Raw genomic sequence first — 15,755 nt, 5'->3', positions numbered from 1 at the left:
CTTACAAAAAATTGGTAATTGGATGGCCTTCTTCCTAATACTTCTCGCCCCTTTTCCTCCCCAATTGAGCTGCTCATTTCCTTCGTAACATCCCTCTCCTTAGACACACCTTGTCCCCAAGGTTGAAACGATGGGAAAGATGCTTGTATGTCTTCGACGTTAACCCAAGTTGCCTCGTCTGCATTGGTTCCTTGCTGTTGACCTAGCCATTGAGTCACAGCTACTCCCTTCTATTTGATCAGTTGTGTAGACAACACTCTTAAGGGTTGAGCTCGATTTGGTAGTTCACGTATAGGAACCTTTTCCTTCCCAATTTTTTTCTTGAGCAAGGAGATGTGAAAAACTGGGTAAAGTAGGGCAGTAGCAGGGAGGTCCAGTTTGAAAGCTACAGGTCCAATTTTCTTTGTGATTTGGTATGGCCCATAATACGTAACAGGCAGTTTGTTGTTGGTCCTTCTAGCCATTGATTGTTGCACATAAGGATGCAACTTCAGGTAGACCCATTCACCTTTCTGAAATTCCCTCTCACTCCTGTGTTTAGCGGCATAATGTTTCATCCTAGTTCTGGCTTGAGCGAGATTTTCCTTCAGCAATTGGTCCATCCTGTGCCTTTTCTGTAGCATTTCCTCAACAGTGGCAACATTGCACTGCTGGTAGGGTCCCAAGGCCAACATGGGTGGTTTAAGATCATAGAATGCTTCAAATGGGGTCAACTTGATGGTTGTGTGCAGGGTGGTATTGTACCACCATTCTGCTAGACTGACCCATTTACTCCATTGCTTAGGCTACCTAAAAACCATGCATCAAAGTTACATTTTGAGGCACTAATTCAACCTTTATGTTTGGTCATCTGTTTGGGAGTGGTAGGCTGTACTCAATTGCAGTCTAACCCTCAAAAGTCTGAACAATTCTTGCCAAAACTCGCTAGTAAATATATTGTCCCTGTCTGTCACAATGCTCTGTGGCATGCCATGGAGCTTGTAAATGTGGCCCAAAAATAGTTTAGCAACAGATGAGGTTGAGAATGGATGGCTGAGTATGATGAAATGAGCATACATATTAAATTTACGAACCACCACCAATATCACTTTCTTAGCACTGGATATGGGTAGTCCCTCAATGAAGTCTATGGAAATATAGCTCCATGCATACAATGGCTCTAGTAATGATTGTAAGAGACCTGGATAAGCCACATGTTCATTCTTGCACCTCTGGCAGGTGTCACATTCCAGTACTTCCTATCGTATCTCCTTATTCATCCCTAGCTAGAAGAAGAACAATTTTGCCCTGTGGATACTAGCCTGAACCCTTGAATGCCCTCATTCTTGAGAAGAATGAACGGTAGCAATCAACTTTTTTCTCACTCATTTGGAAGGCCCAATGTATAACTTTGATTTGTACTTGAGCAACCCATTCAAGTAGTGATAGTCTAGGTCTGTTTGGCTATTAAGTAGCAAGGTACTGATTATGTCCTGAGCCACTTCATCCCCTTCATAGCTAGCCACTACTTCCTCTATCCACCTAGGTGTTACTGCAGTAATGGCTTGGCATTCTACTTCCCTTCTTGATTAGGCATCTGCCACTACATTTTCTGTGCCATTCTTGTACTGGATATCATAGCTTAATTCCAATAACTTAGACAACCACTTTTGTTGCAAAGGTCGTGATTCTCTGCTCCAAATGGTATTTAAGCGACTGATGGTCAATCTTGTGACCCTCTAAATAATGCCTTCACTTTCCAACTACAGTTACCAATGCCAGTAGTTCTTTTTCATAAATGGACATCCCTAAGTTCCAGCCATAGATCCCTTTCCATAGATATGCTATAGGCCTTCCATCTTGCATCAACACAGCCCCTAACCCTCCATAGCACGCATCAATTTCTATAATAAAGGGTCTAGAAAAGTCAGGCAAGGTAAGCACTGGTGTAGTGCTCATGGCTTTCTTCAATTCTTGGAATGCCAACTCTGCCTGCTACTCCCAATGGAAGCTATCCTTCTTGAGTAATTCGGTTAGTGGCCTTGCAATAGCACCACATCTCCTCACAAATTTTTTGTAATATCCTGTTAAGCCAAGGAATCCCTTAAGCTGCTTAACATTTTTTGGAGTGGGCCATCCCTGCATTGCTGTAATCTTGGAGGGGTATGTTGATACTCCTTCAGCTAAAATAATATGGCCCAAGTATTCTATTTTAGACTGTCCAAAGGAGCATTTACTCTCCTTTGCAAAAAGCTGATGATTCCTGAGGATTCCTAGCACCACCTTCACATTCTCGAAGTGAGATTCCAAGTCATTACTATACACCAAAATGTTGTCAAAGAATACCAGGATAAACTTCCTAAGGTATTGCTTGAAGGATAATCCCCAACTATAACCCATCAAGCACAGCTCGAACAAACACAATGGATAAATCAGCTGGGAATCAATAACCCAGGCTTATTTTCTATTAATTGAACTGAAATTACACAATTGATATGAAGAAAACAGAAAAGAAGAAGAATAGAATAGAGGAGAAGAAGAAGAAGAAGAAGAAGAAGAAGAAGAAGAAAGTCAGTGAGGGAAAGTTTCACAAAATTCACTGCACGTATTTCCTTTCTCCCCATTCTGTTATAACAGACCCAACTGAGAAATGTGTTTCACAAAAGTTAATACAAGAAAACATATTTTTGTTACATTAAAATTAAAATTGCAGAACCAAAACGATGACGTCTCTTTCTTTTAAAAAATCGATAATTGGATAGCCTTCTTCTTGATACTTCTCGCTCCTTTTTCTCCCCAATGGAGCTGATCATTTCCTTTGTAACATGATACTCTTGATTCTCAATAGGTAAAGGGAAATTCTTATATAAATATTCCTTAATACATTCTAAAGTGTGATGATGTTATATGTTAGTTTTGATGACTTCTTGTTGACCTTCAACTCCAGAAGGTGGGACCCTGATTATATAATACTAAAATTGTTGGAAGAGCTTGGTGGTCCACGTAATCCTTGAAGTCAATTTCTTTAAATCCGCTAAAATTTTAACTTAAGCTTTATAGTATTTTTCTAATTATGTGGAGGTTATCAACAACATGCTGCTAATTTGATCGTATTGTGGCCTTTTCTCCACCTTTTCAGTGTACAAAGGAAGAATCAGTTGGACATATTGAATTATTTAGGAGGATGCATTCCACATTAGAAGGATAGGACAACCAACTAGCTGGTTCTTGATATGTAAGATATATCACTTATTACACAAAGTATCTCAACATTAATATTATTTATTTTAACAACCTTTTCATATTATATGATAGAAAGGAATGGAGGAGTTGCAATAATCACAAGCAGAGTTAGAAGATGAAGCATTTGTCATGGATGAAGAACAATATGTGCTCAAGTTCATGTTAAGAGTGCTGCGACTATTTCTAGGATTGGACCTGCTTCGTGCAAATCATATAACAATAGAGTCACAGCTCCTCCTAGATTGATACAATAGTTGGAAAATCTTACACAACGAGATAAAGAGAAGGACAACGCTATTAGAGGACTTGCACAACATATAGAATAACATGCATTACTTATTTAGAGCCTTGTTGCATAAATGGATATAAGTTAGCATCTTCCTATAGGATTGACCAATGATTTGCCTCCATCGTCTCCACCATCGCCATTAGTTATTCAACTACAATTGATCTGTTTTTGGTTAAATATTGGTCATTTATGACCATATATTGACTATTAGGACTTGTTATCTATGTAGTACAATTTTCTTTTATGACGACTTGTTTCTTGTTAATTTTTATTATTTTTTAATTTTGATTGCTAATTTAATAATCGTGGTGGTTGAAAATTGAAATATTGGACAAAATATTACAAGAAACACAAAATATTGATTATGAAAGTATTGATACATACATCTAGCACCCACGTGTTGGTTGATAATATTCATTCTACATCAAAATTATGGTCACTGGAAAATAATAAAATAAATTATTGTCATTTAGCGATCAAGATTTTATTTGCTTACGCTTACATTGTCATTTTGTGACCAATGATGGGTCGTTAAAGTTAACAATGATTACCAACCAACGATTGGTCCAAGAAAGGTAGCATTATTCACCTACCGCATGTTGGTCGCTATTTCATTATCGTCACCGATCACTTATTGATTGTTATTATAGATAAAATATTTTGTTCTAATCTATTTATCGACCAAATTTGGTTGCAAAAGGGTATAGTCAACTAACTTTAAACAGGTATGAGCGGCCAAAATGAACCTTTTAGCAACCACCCCATATTGTCGCTAAAGACATTCGTTGATGGTAAAGCAACCAATTTTTACTTTATCTGCCACCAAAATCAAACCCCTTCAGTGACCAATATGTGGTCAATGGAGGTTACTGTTTAGTGACCACTCCTTAGTGGTCATTGAAGAGCTTCACAAATGGTGAATTTGTGACCATTAAACGACCACAAGTATTTGTATAATTATGTTGTCTTATCAACAATATTTTGTTAATTTGACTATATTGTGGCATTTCTCTACCTTTTTTAGTGTTTAAAGAAAGAATCAGTTGGACGTATTGAATTGTTTAGGATGATACATTCCACATCATAAGGATGGGACAACCAACTAGTTGGGTCCCGATATGTAAGATATATTACTTATTACATAAAGTATCTCAACATTAATAGGGAAAATTGCAGCAGTGGTCTCTAACCTTTCACTTTTTTGCAGACTTTATCCTAACCTTCATTTTGTGCCACCCATAGTCCCAAACCTTTAAAAATATGCACCTTTGGTTCAAATGGATGGAAATTGTCTATTTGATCATTAGTTGACCAATAAAATTGAACTTTGACCAATTTTGACTCATTTAAAATGGTAAAATGGTAACTTTACTATTTAACAATTAAAATAAATAATTAAAACAAAAAAAAACCCACCTCGCTCGCCTATCCCATCCCAGCCCATATCAGAGCCACCATCCCACCCTCCCACGCATCCCATCTCCCATATCGGAATTGTATTTTAGTGAAGATAGAGATCGTTAATCGATTTCATCAGAAGAAGAAGAGGAGGAAAATTTTCAAAATACTTTATTTTCAGATCAACATAAAATTGATGGAGACTTTTTCGTAAAGGGGTGGCAAATTGGTAATTCGGGGCACCGTATGCGGTGGAGCAGAATCGGTGAAAGGTTTGCATAGTCGAAATTTACTTGTGGTAACCATGTTGTGAAGCTTTGGGATAGTCAAGATTTAGGTTTGAATTTCGGTTGCGCTATTGGTAATAATAACTCCACCGTAGTGACGAAACGTGGTGGAAAACTTTGGGATTGAATTTGGGTAAAGCTTTGGATTTCTGGCTATATAGGCTGAATGGTGCCTAACGAATTCCACTGTAGCAACAGTGATGGCTATTTCCAATGGCGGAGTTGAAAAGGTTTATGTTAGAAACGATATTAATGGGGCTTTAATTGTCGGTGACATAAGGAAATTGAAGACTCCTATTGAGAATGTGACGGAACCTGGCGACGAAACATGGTGGGAAGATGATGCCGTTATTGTGTAGGAGGAGTTTATTCAGCGATGGTGTCTCTGATTTGGGTGGTGGGGTGGGTGAAGAAGGAGATGAATAGTTTTTTCTTTTATTTGTTAATTTTGTTTTAATTATTTATTTTCATTGGTAAATAGCAAAGTTACCATTTTACCTTTTTAAATTGGTCAAAGTTCAATTTTATTGATCAACTAACGGTCAAATGGACCTCAGGAGCATATTTTTAAAAGGTCTGGGACTATGGGTGGCACAAAATGAAGGTTAGGATAAAGTTTGCAAAAAAAAGTGAAAGGTAAGGGACTGCTACTGTAATTTTTCCACATTAATATTATTTATTTTAATAGCCTTTTGAATTCCGGATTCTTTTGGCATCCTTACACATCGTTGAATTCTAGGAATTTTGTAGCAAAAGACTTTAGTATAAATGTATTAGTGGACAATGTTTGCAAAAAAATGTTTGATTATCCTAGAGACAACCTTCTAGGAAGAAATTAGGAGTCAAACCATGTTGGGAATTGAGACCAATTCCTTAATTTATTCACAGGATCCTAGTTCAGATAAATACTAAGAAGGCATAATATAAAGTAGACAGAGAAAAATCGAAACAAATATTTACGTGAAAAACATAAAAACTAGGATAAAAACTAGAGGCTGTCAAAAGCATAGATATTACACTACATGAACAATTGTTAACAATATATATGTTACAATTAGATCTAACTATTAGGCGACTTTAAGCAAACACAATATGACAGAAAATAAAGTGCACAATGTTAAATTGAACACAAGAATTTTCACCCTAAGGCAAGAGGTTTAGAACAAAGTTCCTAATCCCCTTTTGAGCTTCCGTCACAGAAATAAACCACTCCATTAACCGAAACCAAATGTACAACTTTAGGGAGCCAAGAACAGAGATCACTCAAGATTTACATTATCCTCTCTTGCATATTAACTATTCACCCAAGAACAGTGTAATCAAAAGTTCTTACAAGATTTACAGACTAACACTCAATAATTGAAACCCAGTACATATTTAGAAGATGAAATATCTTCTAAAGATTAACAGAAATGAGTATTTCTAGAGAGGATGAGAGAACCCAAAAGCCAGATATCAACTAAATAATGGGAGCAAAAATCGTGTATCTGTCACCCATCATAATAGTTTGGTGAGTATCAAGAAAGTCACCAGAAGGTCGCCAATCCTACGGTGTAGGAGGTACACTTGGCATCATCCCAACAACTCCATCTACTAATAATGGCGTGAGATGATAAGCTCTCTTTTAAGCCAAAGTATAAACACACTTTCCTTGATGTTTTAATTTCATTAGTCAATAGTCAATTGGTCAAGCAATTCAGTCAGCAGCCACGTCATACAGGTTAAGGACAACAATTGTGCCATATTTCCAAAAATTTCCACTTCTTTACAGTGGTTCATCTAAGGCATGACATCATTTACCCTCTTACTTGAAACACAAATTAGTAAGTATTAATATTTAGTTGGTTTAAATAGTCCAAAAACTTGTTTAAAGTCAGCACTTTAGTACCTTCATTAGCAGGCTTAAAATGAGTAAGAAAATTTCAAGTTTTATAACCCTTGTGAATAACATCTTTAATAAAATGAAACCTAACATCAACATGTTTAGATCTAATATGTAAAAAAGGATCTCTACTTAAATGTATAGCAGATTGATTATCTGAATAAAGAACAACTTCTTTAATAAAACCAAATTCATGTATTAAGCCTTTCAACCAGATTCATTCTGTTATAGCATCTGTGGCAGCTATATATTTTACCTTAGTAGCTTATACGGCAACAATCTTTTGAAGATGAGATTTTAAGCTTATATATAAATTACGTAGTGTATATATATAAGCAGAAGTTGATTTTCTATTATTTGTGTCACCTGCATAGCCAGAATCTGTATAGCCTCTCAAAATAATGCCCTCAGATTGTTTTCTAGATTGAATTCCTAAATCAAAAGTTCCCTTGATATATCTAAGAAGCCATTTCATAGCTTCACAATGTGCTTCACCTGGATTGGACATATATATACTTAATACACTTATAGAATATACCAAATTAGGTATGGAACAGACTATTAAGTACATTACAAACCTAACCACATTAGAGTATATCACTCTTGCTATTCTCTCAAACTCTTCTTTAGATTTAGGACATTGATCTTTGAAAGTTCAAAATGATTTGCAAAAGGCAAACTGATACTTTTAGAGTTGACATAGCAAATTTTTCCAACAGTTTCAACATGTATGATTTCTGACTTCAACTTAATATGTTTTCTCTTAATTTCAATACCCAAAATTTATATAACAGGACCTAAGTCCTTCATTTCAAATTTAGATTTTAATTGGTTTTTAATCACTTATATTTCTTTTATGTCATGACAGCCAAAAACATGTCATCAAAATAAAGTGAGTCTTCTCTACCACTTTCTTTACAATAAAGAAAAATATCAAAATTACTCTCTTAAAGCTAAGTTCAAGTACAAACGTATCAAATCTCATGTACCATTGTCTTGGATTTTGATTTTAGCCATAAAAAGACTTTTTAAGAAGGCATGGTAAATCAGATTTCCTATTTATTTCTAAACCTTTTGATTGTTTCATGTGAATGGTTTCATCAAGATCACTATTTAAAAAAGCTATTTTGTTATCTAATTAATCCAATTCCTAGTTAAACTGAGTGGTTAAGGCTAGAATAAGTTTAACAATTGTAAATTTTACAATTGGAGAAAAGATTTCATTGAAATTTATTTCTTCTTTTTGAGTAAAGCCTTTTTCCACAAGTTTGGCTTTGTATATGATGTTATTATCATTTTGTTCTCCTATTTTAATTTTGGAAATTCATTTACAGCCAACAACCCTCTTACCCTTAGTTCTTTTAATCAAAACTCATGTTTTGTTATTTTTAATAGATTGCATTTCATCTTGCATTGCTACAAACCTGTTGTTAGAATCTTTGCTACTCATAGCTTCTTCAAAAGAATCGGGTTCACTTTTAATCATGCTTTGAAAGGTCAAAAGAAATAAATCTTCATCAAACCTAGTAGGAGGTCTTATTTGTCTTCTTCACATATCCCCAGTAAGTTGATAATCATTCAAAGGTTGATTTGTTTCCAAATCAACTTCTGATTCATCAATAGAAGCTCCACCTTCTAGAGTTTACTCATTTTTATCAATGTATCGAGTCTGATAAGTTCCATCATGAGTATGCTCCATGTCAATTTCAATCTCTCGCTCTTCATTTTCAATCTGACTTAAGGGTTCTGAATTCTTCTCAGCCTTATGACAGGGAAGATCAAATTCATTAAATACAATTTCTGTTTATTATGATCTCATACCCTTTGGTTTTCCTCACCCAAAGCCTATACCCTTTTACGACTTCACCATACACTATGAAAGCACACTTTAGAGCTCTAGACTCTATTTTTCCTTCATTTTAATGTACAAAAGTTGCACATCCAAAGAGATTCAAGTTACTATATTCAACAGGTTTTCCACTCAATTTTTCTTGGAGAGTTTTGAAGTGTTTAGCACTTGTAGGACTTCTATGAATCAGATAACTAGCACTTTTTGTAGTTTCACCCCAAGATAACTTTAGAAATCTGGAACTTAGAAGCATGCATCTTACATTTTCAAGGTTAGATCTATTCATTCTTTCAGCCAATCCATTTTATTATAGAGTGTGTGTGTCTCATTATGCCATATAGTTTGCACAACTCATCAAACTCAAAATTGCAAAATTCTAGGCCATTATCAATTATCTTTCTATCAGTTTGATTTTCAATTAAGATTTTCTATTATTTGAAAACATTGTAAATATCAGACTTCAATTTTAAGAGAAAAATCTATTTTTTCTAGAATAATCATCAATGATTAAAAGAAAGTATTTAAAACTAGTATGAGCTAGTACAATAGCTGTTCCCAAATATCAGCATACAAATATTTAAGTATAGACATAGATTTATGCATTTAGGCAAAAATGGTAGTCTATTATGCTTTACTAAGATGTAGTAATCATAGAAATTGAATTTCTAAACATTACCTTTAAAGGCACCTTGTTTCTTAAGATTCGTAAACCTTTGTCACTTATCACTTTGAACAGAGATTGCTGCTGAAGTGGAACAAGAAGTGCTTTTAGTTTGTAAAATGTATAAGCCATGTCTCTTGGGGATGCAACAATTACTTATGCGTCCCTCATCATTTCAATGTATCCTTTATTAATCTTAAAGTCGTAGTTTAGATCATTTAGAAACCCTAAGGAGATTGTATTCCTTTGCAAATCAGGAACATATCTAGTCTTTGCGAGAACTAGGGCATTGTTATCCTCTAACTTTAGTGTAATAGTTCCCATCCCCTTAATTTGACATGACATATGATTACCCATTAAAACTTGATCTCCATTTACATTTTCAAACTCTGAAAACCATTCACTGCTAGGACAAATGTGAAATGTACAGCTAGAGTTATTATCCACTCTTGAATAGTTTGATAGTTTACGGCAACATAAGTTTCATCAAAATTAGCCTCTTCTTTATAGGCTAATGCTACACTTCCATTAATTTTAGACCTATTCTTCATATCAATATGTTTTTTGAGACAATCTTTGATAAAATGACCTTCTTCTAAATAGTAAAAATATTTTTTCCCTTTCGCTTTCGCTTTTATTTTATTTTTAAAATTTCCCTCCTTTTTATGTCTTATCTTCCTATTAAAATTTTCATTTTTGGGAGTAAATCTGGATTTAACCATTAGATTTTCCCCACTAACAATTTCTTTACCCTTAGATTTTAACTCTGACTTCTTATTCTTTAATGCACTAATAATAATGTTAGTGGTTAGAGTTTTTCTACCATATTTAACTACACTTTTAACATCTTTATGTTTTTCACCAATTGAATTTAGCAATACCACAGCCAATTGATCTTTTGAGAGTTTCTCATCACTATTGGCAAGGTCACGGGATAATATATTAAAGCCAAAAAATTGTTTAAGAAGATACACTTTATTTGGAATGGCTTTATTCAAATATGTATCTTCTAATTTCTTCCACAATTCAGCAGCAATCTTTGTTTCTCCAATTTCTCTAAGCACATTATCAGACAAATGCAAAAAGATAGAACACCTTATAGATTTATCAAGTTCCGTTTTCTTACTTTCTTCAAGATTAGTTGGCTATGACTCATCAATTATCTTAGCATATTTTTGTTGAAGTAACATTGTCCTCATCTTCCGACGCTAGAGACTAATGTCTACCATTAAAAACATCCAATTCAAATATAGAAAAAGTCATCATTTTAAAAAAAATGAAAAAATATGCATGCAGATTACACGAGAAGCTTCAACAAGCTTTTGCAGATTGTTATCATACAATTTAGTTATCAACATATAATAGATCAAATGAAAGAACAAATTAACAAGTACAAAAAAATCACAAAAAACCAGAGTAATATCACAAAAAATACACAGTTATTTCATAGTGAATATCACACAATAATACAGCTATGGAAAGTTCTAAATCACAAAGAACAACAACAACAACAACAACAAAAAATTGTTGTTTGAAGAACAGTATATAAAGAAAATAATGCATGCACAATATCTTCTCAGAATCTTAACTTAAGTCAAGGCAACCTTAGATTCAAACAACTCAAGGATTTTTGGATAAAAGGAATTGCCAAGAGAGTCACAAATCTAAATTTTAGACACCCAGATAACAATATAATCAAACAATCTATACTGCAAACCATAAAAGTTGGAACAAATTCACCAAATCCCTTTATTAGGGTTTTAAGAAATAACAACAAACTGCAAGATCAATGGTTAGATGTTTCGAATCTACAAGAGTGAGAGCCAAGAACCATCGTCTAACTGTTCCGATACCATTGTTACGATTAGATCCAACTATTAGACGATTTTAAACAAATACAATCTCATAAAAAAATAAAGTGCAAAAAGTAAAAATGAACAAATTTTTTTTTTGCCTCAGACAAGAGGTTCAGAACAAAGTTACTAATCCCCTTTTTGAGCTTCCATCACTAGAATAAACCACTGTATTTACTGGAACCAAATTGACCAAAGGTACAACTTTAGGGAGCCAAGAATAGAAATCACTCAAGATTTACAATATTCTCTTTTGCACATCAACTATTCACCTAAGAACAGTGTAATCAAAAGCTGTTCCTTTGTTTGGATTGAACTCCTACCGATAAAAGAAGATACAAGAGACTTGTGGAAAAACTAATATATTTATCTCATACTAGACTAGATATTGCATATGTAGTAAGCATAGTTAGTCACTTCATGCATGATCCTTAAATCCCACATGGATGTTGTGAAGTGAATATTGAGCAACTTGAAATTTGCTTAGGGTAAAAGGTTGTTGTTCACCGAACATAATCACCTAAAGGTAGAAGGCTACACTAATGTAGATTGGGCAGGCTTAGCCAATGATAGAAGATCAACATCAAGTCACTTTAACTTTATGGGAAGAAACCTTGTGACTTGGAGAAGTGAAAAGAAATCGGTTGTAGCAATGTCTAGTGTAGAAGCAGAGTATAGGGGCATGGCTCTTGGAATATGTGAGTTACTATGGTTGAGAAATTTGCTAGCAGAACTTAAGATGTAATGAAATTGTACTGTGACAATACTTCGGCTATTGAGATTGTCCATAATCCAGCTCTACATGATTGGATGAAACACGTAGAGGTTCATAGACACTTCATTAAAGAGAAGCTAAAAGCAGGCATCATAGTATTTCCTTTTGTGAATTCTGAAGATCAATTAGCCGATGTACTCACTAAATCCGCTGTAAGTATGGTTTTTTATGATTCCTTAGACAAGTTAGGCATGTGCGACATACATGTACCATCTTTAGGGGGAGTATTAAATAAAGAGAAAAATCAGGGAATTTATTCAGTTTCATTTTTTATTTTTGTGTGTATTCCATATGATGTATATTGAGTTTTTCTAGTTTAGTCTAGAATATATTCTTAGTCAATTATTTTTAGGCCATGAATAGTCTAGAAATTTTTGTATATATATACTATTACTTGTGATGAATGAATTATCAAAAAATTACTTCCACAATTGTATTCTTTGACGCTACAAATGGTACATACATGATGAAGACATGCTGCCTGTACATGTGTGAAATATGGGAGAAGTCCGATGGCATGAATCAGATTAACCGTTTGGAAATCAGGGAATTTTGGTTACAACAGATGAAGAAAATGCTTATGGTGAGAATTCAAGCCTTACTGAAAGTGACAGCAAAGCCAAAATTCTGGAATGACTGTAATCTGATGGCTTTAGAGGTGGCTATGTATATGGATGCTCCTACTAGAAAGAAAAAATGATCACAGAAAGAATCAGCTATGGAACTAGATAAAGTTCATTTTTTGTAGGTGATTCGAATGAAATTATCAACAATTTCATCTGTAATTGCTGATGAATATCTGTTGGGTTTTTTGATACCCAATAATTCGGGCGATGATTTAAAACAGTTGTCGGATTATTTATTAACACCATGGACTTGGCTCGACTCGGAGATGAACTACACTTTTGGATGGTTCGGGTTTGGATTGGATGATAATTTGGTTAGTTGAACCATTTAGTGATTAATATGAAGTTGAATATTGGCCCATTAGTTTAGGTTAATTGGTAGCCCGCTTAATGAACCCTAGGCCCAATTAGAGTGACCTAAACTAACATATATATATATATATATATATGTATTTATCTCCCAGCCATTTTTGGTGGTGGTGGTGTGTGTGTGTTGTAGCAATGGAGAGGAGAGTTGAGAGAAGAGAGGCAACCGAGAGAGAGGGAAGCCATGTGAGGTTGTGAGTAAGATTCAACCAGTGTTCTTCTTCCTCTCCATACCTTTGTGGATTGCTAACACCACCACTCTTCTCCTTTGTGGGGTTAGAGAGAAAGAGAGCAGTCCAAAATGAAGGTGAAAGTCTCAGGTCGAGCCAAGGTAAATCGGTGTTCGTTTGATTGTTTTCTGAGCTCGGAATCAAGATTTATCGAGGGATTTTTGCTACAAATGGTATCAGAGCTTGTGTTGTTGATAAATCTGTGATTTTTGGGGCTAAAAACGGGCTGAAAGTGGTCAGAAACGGATCTGGAAATCAGAGGCAGAAATTGTTCGATTTTTCAAATTTCTGCCGGATCTGTTTTGGTGTTTTTTGGTGAAACCAAAAAGAGTTTGGCAAAACGGACACCACCGGTGGACTGTGCAGGCGGAGAGGAAGCCGGAAGGGTGACAGGTGGCCGGCGCGTGGCCGGCGCGACGCGGGGTGTGGGGAATACGACGATGGCGCGTCCGTATGATTTCGACAAAGTGGTCTTCAGATGGAATCCTTCCCATGACGAGATGGACCCTGTAGTGTTTTCAGATTTCAGTTTGGAGCAATACAATGAAAGTTGGACGATTTTGCCCTTGGACGTTCGGGTGCCGGGTGCTGTTTTTGTGTTGCTGTGGTTGCTGGTGACTTTAGGATGAATAGTGATAGTCTTGAAGTGGTGAATTCGTGCCTCTCGATATTTATGGACCTTCAGACGTGGTCCGCTTGGTATCGTATTCTTTGATTTTTATTATTGCAGTTAAAATAAATGTGTAGGTTAATTATTTAGTTTTTGCATTAGAGGTCGTCGTGTGGGGTGACATTAGGTTTAGAGTTACCATGAAGGGGTAACCGTTGCCTGTTGCTAGACCTATGAATTATTTGTTAATTATTTGCCTTAAATTCTTTGTGAATTTGCTGTCAATTTTTCTACATTATTAGAATTGCATGTGGCCTTAGGAAAGTTTACTGGACTATTTTATGTGAATTATGTTCATACTTTACTTGTGGTCATTATTTGGCATTGGTGGCAAATGTAGGTCTAAGATAAGTGCGAAAAATAACATATATTTTAACTGTGGTAAAATTTGGACATAGTTGAAAGAGATTGTCCTAGGATGATAATAAAAGGAAAGATGAGGATAGAGATAATGCAAATGTGGCTTTAGGGTCGAGTAGTGATCCTAGTGAGGTTTATTGAGAAAATAAACCTGGTTCTTGCATTGCATCTGTATGTAATCCTTTCTGCATGTATGTGGTTACTTAATTCTGTTGCAATGTTGATGTTACACTTTCAATAATTTTGATGTGTGTAATTGCATGAGTTAGAGTGACTAATTACTTTGTGTAATATATTTACATGCATAGTGGGTTAAGTTTTGTGGCGTACTCTATTTGCTCTGTGAGTGGCGTGAGAGTGTGGTAGTGAGAAGAAAGTTGGGCAGCCGTTTCTCTCCTTCATCTTTGTGAGCCTATGTGGTTTGTGAGATTATGTGAGGCAGTCATGTTAGGGTTACCTTCTTTATCTTTGTGAGCCTCTTTTTGTGAGTGTAGTGAAGTAACCGACTCTTTCTTCGATTCTCTTTGAGAGTTCCACCTTCACTATTTTCTTTGTGAATTTTTGGGAGCATTGCTGAGTGGATTAACCTTTGTGGTCACCGAAAGGTGTTGATTTACCATAGTGAGTTTGAGGTGCATTAGCAGTGAGTTGGATGTCTTTTGGTAAGGTGGAGTATAGATGCCTAGGGGTACATGGTAATTTGTACCGAGGGATGTAGAGTGTGACATTTGGATCACGAGTGGAGATGTGATCAAATGTGTAGAATCCTTTATCTGTGAAAGAGACCCTGTACAGGTGGAGTGTGAGAGAGGCACTTCTATCACTTCTGTAAGGTAGAGTCCCATTATCCATGTAGGTTGGAGAAGTGATGTGGTGATAGAGGATTATCCCGAGAGCTTAGGATCTATTGTGACTTGCCAGTTAGACATGAGTTAAGTGATTGGTTTAGTGAGCATGGTGGGCGATGAGAGGAGATATGTGTTCTCGAGGTGGGAGTAACATGGAATGGGATAGGATAAGTGTAGTGAGATCTTTCATGGGGTCATTTATGCATTTGTTGCATATGTGTTTGACCGTGTGCTGATTAACTATGTGTTAATCTGTGGTTCTGTGTGAACGTGATTTTGAAAAGATCTGTGTGTGTGTTATCCTATATATCTTCATCGCATGATTATTTGTTCACTGTGAATACTTGTTTCTACTTGGGAATTCTTGACCTTAGCCCTGGTGAGTACATGGAGCAAGTATCGTATGTGTTTTAAGTTGGAAACACGAGGTAAGGTCTGT

General features: G+C 35.5%; 1 pseudogene; it reads left to right on the top strand.

Moving 5' to 3' along the window:
• The first annotated feature begins 13,509 nt into the window (after window positions 1–13,509).
• Window positions 13,510–15,755, top strand: part of LOC111375687 — a 10,446-nt pseudogene continuing 8,200 nt past the window's right edge.

Source organism: Olea europaea, unplaced genomic scaffold, assembly GCF_002742605.1.
Source record: "Olea europaea var. sylvestris unplaced genomic scaffold, O_europaea_v1 scaffold1403, whole genome shotgun sequence".
Lineage (NCBI taxonomy): Eukaryota > Viridiplantae > Streptophyta > Magnoliopsida > Lamiales > Oleaceae > Olea > Olea europaea.
Note: the sequence above shows the minus strand (reverse complement) of the source record. Positions and strands in the feature narration are given on the sequence as shown.